We start from the raw sequence: 6,300 nt of genomic DNA, 5'->3' as shown, positions 1-6,300 counted from the left end.
TAATCTATGAAGTCAAATCAAAATAAGCATGCAACTCAATTCAGATAAACATGCAATTCAACTCAATTCATATAAACATGCTATCATGACTGAAAGCAATAACCATGGGTTTCATAATCTATGAAACCACATCTCTAAACACATGCAGTCCTAGTCAAATCATGTCTAGACTCGACTCGACTATAACTCTAGGGATCCCGGTGTGAATAAGACGTCACTGTCTGTCACCTACCCTACCAATCGAGGTGCTGTACGTCTTATTCCTAGACTTCGGCCTGATCTGTATCCGCATCTACAATAGGGGCGGTGATCTTCCCCTAAGCTGTGATATCGCCGAACGTCTAGAAGTCTGGATGAACTTAGTACAGAATGATTGACAGAATTGATATAATTGACAGATAAAAGAACATTAGCTGAGAAATCCAGTTGATTGAGTATTTCTCTGGAAGATAGTTCAGTTTTGTTTCTAAATTGATAGATTTTATGTTCAGAGGTATTCTGAAAATTATGCTTGGTATATCTATGATTTATTGATATATTGCAGCATTTGATTGATTATATTGAATATTTGAAGATTGGGTTAAATATTCAGATAACTATGATCATTGTATACAGAAATGGGTCAGGTATGAATCCGGTATGCAGTTATTGATACAGTGTTTATTCAGAATATGCAGTATCTGAAGATCGATTGATTTAGACAGTTAAGACAGAAAGATCAAGAATTCCAGAAATGTCAGAAATTTATTATCTGCAGATTATCTTATTCTGATTATTTATTCTCTCATTGATATATATCTGTTGAGTATTGTTATTGTTCTACATCAGTATTTGCGATATCTTATATTGTCGGGAGCATATGTTATTTGCAGATAAGATATAGCAGTTGATCTGGGAAGTATGAGGATTGGTCAGATAGCCAGAATTTACAGATTGACTGGTTTTGTTATTTTATGAGTTTTCTTAAACTCACTAGATCTGTGTAGGTTCTTTCTGTTCGGAATCTGTGTAAACAGTCAGACATGTGGTCAGAATGTTCAGAACTTGTTTGTAATAATCAGAACAGAACATCAGTCAGATTAACAGATATGTGATTTTGTGTTGTATCAGATTGATTATTTTATGATATCAGATGTTTCAGAATTGTTTACCAATTTTGATATTGATAGTTAGAGCCGAATACCAGGTAGGTATTTCTTCTTTATTTATGTTATTAACTGATTGTTTATACAGGATAGTTCAAATCTGAATTCACAGATAACGTCAGAACTGAACAGTTATGGATTCAGTTTTCATTCAGATAGTTGAGAATGTATGATATTCGAACAGACAGTAGTGATATAAACAGATTAGATCAGTTATAACAGAATGTGTACAGAAATGTTGGCAGAAATTGTACTGACAAGTCTGAATTGCTAACAGAAGAAGACAAAAAGATAGAAATCAGAGGATTTATTACAGAATTTGTATATATCTGAATAGAAATGGGAGTACATTTCTATGGCTTTCGTAATGAAATTACCGCCATTTTAAATTATGATATGATATGATTATGATTGACAGATTATTCAATCTATATCTATCAGTTTGTACCGGATTATGTACAAACAGAACCAGATGACATAGATCAATGTCAAAGAAATAGTCAGATTGACGAGAATGCAAGAATTAAATGATATCAGATTGTGATTTTGACGGAGTTGTACTTGTGATAGACTATATCATAAGCTCTCTTGTGCAGATTTATTACAGATTGACAGATAGTCAGAGTATATTACCAGATATTGACAAATATTGGTAGAGCTTTGGTACTGGATGTTAGTACTAGTTGATGTATATTATTGTCATTGTGTGACTAACTATATGACAGTAGCTATCAAGATAGTTCATAATGGATAGATTTAAGAAACCAATGTCGGATGATGACAATTGGTATTGGAAGATGAAGCTTGATTATGTTCTAGATTGGGATAAACAGATAGGATAACAACTACAGATGGTATTGTTTTGTTATAGATTGCAGATTAGCATATACGGATGTTGTATAGCTGGTAATGCGGGATTGATTCGGCTAGAACGAGTTGAAGAAGGATTATGATATTATACTTCTTGACTTCTGATTCCAGACCAGAATCAGAGCTTGATCAAAGAAAAATACCTCAGAATGATGTTAGTAAAACGAGTTTGGATGTTAAACTCTGTTATATATTTCTTCTCATATATTTGATTGAATTGTCATGAGTTCGGGCACGAACTCAGATCTAAGAGGGGGAGAAATGTAATGCCCCAGAATTGTCATAGAATTGATCAGACAAGATTAATGAAATATCCCAAGACTTGTAGAATTGATCAGATAAGATTATGGGATGTTGCTCGGAGCAAAATATAAATTTTCAGAACGTGCAAGACCGCACCCGCGCCCTTGTTTACACCGCACCCGCGGTGTAAGTCCAGTAGGGTAGGAATTTTGGGCGAAGCAAGACCGCACCCGCGGTCTTGCATACACCGCACCCGCGGTGCCAGACCGCACCCGCGGTATTGGAAGAGCCGCACCCGCGGTCATGAATTGTGCATTTTAGATAGAATTGCCGAGACTGAAGCGCACCCGCGGTGCTGCAGGGACCGCACCCGCGGTGTGACGTGCAAAGCTAAGAACTATGCCACGATTTTGAACATGCATGTAGTATATATATAAGTGGAACTCGTGTCTTTCAGAGGAGAAAGAAGCAGAAATCGAAGGTTGGAGAGAAAACTTGTCTTCGTGAGGTTCTAAATTGATTTGTGAAGAAACCGTGTAGCAGAATTCGAATCCGACGTTAGTTCTGAACTCCTCTCGACTAGAGCTACACAAGGACGTAAGTTTCATTACGTTTTGCAGTATTTTGGAAATATGATGTTGCTTGAATTGCATGTGATTCAGATATGACGTTTATACTACCATAGACATTATAGAATTGAAGTCAGATTAAAGAACAGACTGTTTCTGTAATTGTTATGATTTTCGAAAGATATTGATTGGGATCAAACACTAGATTTGTATTATTCTTGATTGAAGAATGAATAGATGATTATTCTTGTATGTCTGGATAGATTATTCAGTAGATATGTGAAGTCAGATCAAAGAAAGAATATCGTATGTCGGTGTTTTGTATTTCAGCATCTCTGAGGATGTATTTGTTAGATATTCATATGCTGGAACAGATTAATCAGATTCAGATATGATTTAGATTATATCGGGATATTATTGATACGACTCAGATTGTATCTTGTTCAGACATTGATCAGATTGTATACTGAATTGAGTATTGATCAGCACAGATTGTGAATTGAGCTACACAGTGATACAGTGTATTTGATTTTATCATTTCAGATCGGATATGGACAGACTGGACTTCAAGACTTCGTCTTCCTCGGACGGGGACGACAAATGTATAATTCATGTGATATTCGGGAAGAAACAACTCAATTGAGATCACCATTTGAGTTGCCCAATAAATCACATACATACTATATTCTTGTTTATAGATTTGTTTATAGAACTTGTCTGCAAATCTTGCTATGCCTTGTTTACAGATCATGTTACATCGCATTAAGATGATTATGCTTGTTTACAGATTTTGTATTCATGCATTAAGATAGGACAGTCTGGAGATCAGGCAGACTTCTAGACGTTCGGCGATATCACAGCTTAGGGGAAGATCACCGCCCCTATTGTAGATGCGGATACAAATCAGGCCGAAGTCTAGGAATAAGACGTACCGTCACCCCGATTGGAGAGTAGGTGATAGATCGTCTTATTCACCCCGGGATCCCTAGAGTTATAGATCGAGTCAAGTCTAGACATGATTTGATTAGGACTTCATGCTTATATGGATGTGGCTCCTAGATCATGGGACCCATCGTTATTGCTTTCAGTTGTGCTTGCAGGATTTTATGATTTAGATGGTTTATATGCATGTTTATCTGATTTGAGTTGCATGCTTAAGTTCATAGATTATGAAATATTATATTGGTTTATACATGATCGCATGTTTATATGAATTGAGTTGAATTGCATGTTTATCTGAATTGAGTTGTTTCTTCCCGAATATCACATGAATTATACCTTTGTCGTCCCCGTCCGAGGAAGACGAAGTCTTGAAGTCCAGTCTGTCCATATCCGATCTGAAATGATAAAATCAAATACACTGTATCACTGTGTAGCTCAATTCACAATCTGTGCTGATAAATACTCAATTCAGTATACAATCTGATCAATGTCTGAACAAGATACAATCTGAGTCGTATCAATAATATCCCGATATAATCTAAATCATATCTGAATCTGATTATTCTGTTCCAGCATATGAATATCTAACAAATACATCCTCAGAGATGCTGAAATACAAAACACCGACATACGATATTCTTTCTTTGATCTGACTTCACATATCTACTGAATAATCTATCCAGACATACAAGAATAATCATCTATTCATTCTTCAATCAAGAATAATACAAATCTAGTGTTTGATCCCAATCAATATCTTTCGAAAATCATAACAATTACAGAAACAGTCTGTTCTTTAATCTGACTTCAATTCTATAATGTCTACGGTAGTATAAAGGTCATATCTGAATCACATGCAATTCTAGCAACATCATATTTCCAAAATACTGCAAAACGTAATGAAACTTACGTCCTTGTGTAGCTCTAGTCGAGAGGAGTTCAGAACTAACGTCGGATTCGAATTCTGCTACACGGTTTCTTCACAAATCAATTTAGAACCTCACGAAGACAAGTTTTCTCTCCAACCTTCGATTTCTGCTTCTTTCTCCACTGAAAGACACGTGTTCCACTTATATATATACTACATGCATGTTCAAAATCGTGGCATAGTTCTTAGCTTTGCACGTCACACCGCGGGTACGGTCCCTGCAGCACCGCGGGTGCGCTTCAGTCTCGGCAATTCTATCTAAAATGCACAATTCATGACCGCGGGTGCGGCTCTTCCAATACCGCGGGTCCGGTCTGGCACCGCGGGTGCGGTGTATGCAAGACCGCGGGTGCGGTCTTGCTTCGCCCAAAATTCCTACCCTACTGGACTTACACCGCGGGTGCGGTGTAAACAAGGGCGCGGGTGCGGTCTTGCACGTTCTGAAAATTTATATTTTGCTCCGAGCAACATCCCATAATCTTATCTGATCAATTCTACAAGTCTTGGGATATTTCATTAATCTTGTCTGATCAATTCTACGACAATTCTGGGGCATTACAAAGTATGGCGCGGTATGTGCCTCTGTCAAGACGTCACCGAATATCATCACCAATAGGAACGCAAATATGGCCTCTGAATGTCATCAAACCATCGCCATTCAACCCAAACTCTGAATTACCTCTCTCTTCTGTTCTGGATCTCATCTCTGTCAACTGTACATCATTGACTTGCTCTCTACGGATTCTGTCCGTCAATGTTTCCCGAATGATCGACGCTGAAAAGCGAGCAATGGTTCCTGGGACTACCAAAGCTATCTCTTCTCTTTGCAAGTCTAACAACAACGGCTTCTGAATCATAGAACTCAAAGAAGAACTTGACTTACGGCTCAATGCATCCGCAACAACATTCACCTTCCCTGGGTGATAACTAATCGTCAAATCATAATCTTTGACAAGCTCTAACCACCTTCTCTGTCGCATATCGAGTTCTTTCTGAGAAAAAAAGTACATTAAACTCTTGTGGTCCGTGAAAATTTCACACTTTTCGCCATATAAATAGTGTCTCCAGATTTCAGAGCGAAAACCACAGCTGCCAGCTCCAGATCATGCCTAGGATAATTTTTCTCGTAGTCTTTCAATTGACGAGAAACATAGGCTATAACTTTTCCACGTTGCATCAGCACTGCACCGAGGCCCTTCTTTGACGCATCAGTATAAACAACAAAATCCTCTGTACCACTGGGCAATGCAAGTACAGGAGATGTCGTCAACTTATCTTTCAGCTCCAGGAATCCACTTTGGAATTCATTGGACCACTCGAACTTCACAGTCTTCCTCGTCAGATTGGTTAACGGCAGGGCAATTTTGGAAAAATCTGAAATAAAACGACGATAATAACCTGCCAAACCAAGAAAACTGCTTACCTCTGATATCGTAGTAGGGATAGGCCACTTCTGAATCGCCTCTATTTTCAATGGATCAACAGCTATGCCATCCTTCAAGACAACATGGCCTAAGAAAGAAATCTGCTCCAACCAGAACTCACATTTCTGCAACTTAGCAAACAACCTCTTCTCTCTCAACAATTGAAGAATAACCTTGAG

This window comes from Primulina eburnea, unplaced genomic scaffold, assembly GCF_022965805.1.
Source record: "Primulina eburnea isolate SZY01 unplaced genomic scaffold, ASM2296580v1 ctg253, whole genome shotgun sequence".
Taxonomy (NCBI): Eukaryota; Viridiplantae; Streptophyta; class Magnoliopsida; order Lamiales; family Gesneriaceae; genus Primulina; species Primulina eburnea.
This window is presented reverse-complemented; position numbering follows the sequence as displayed.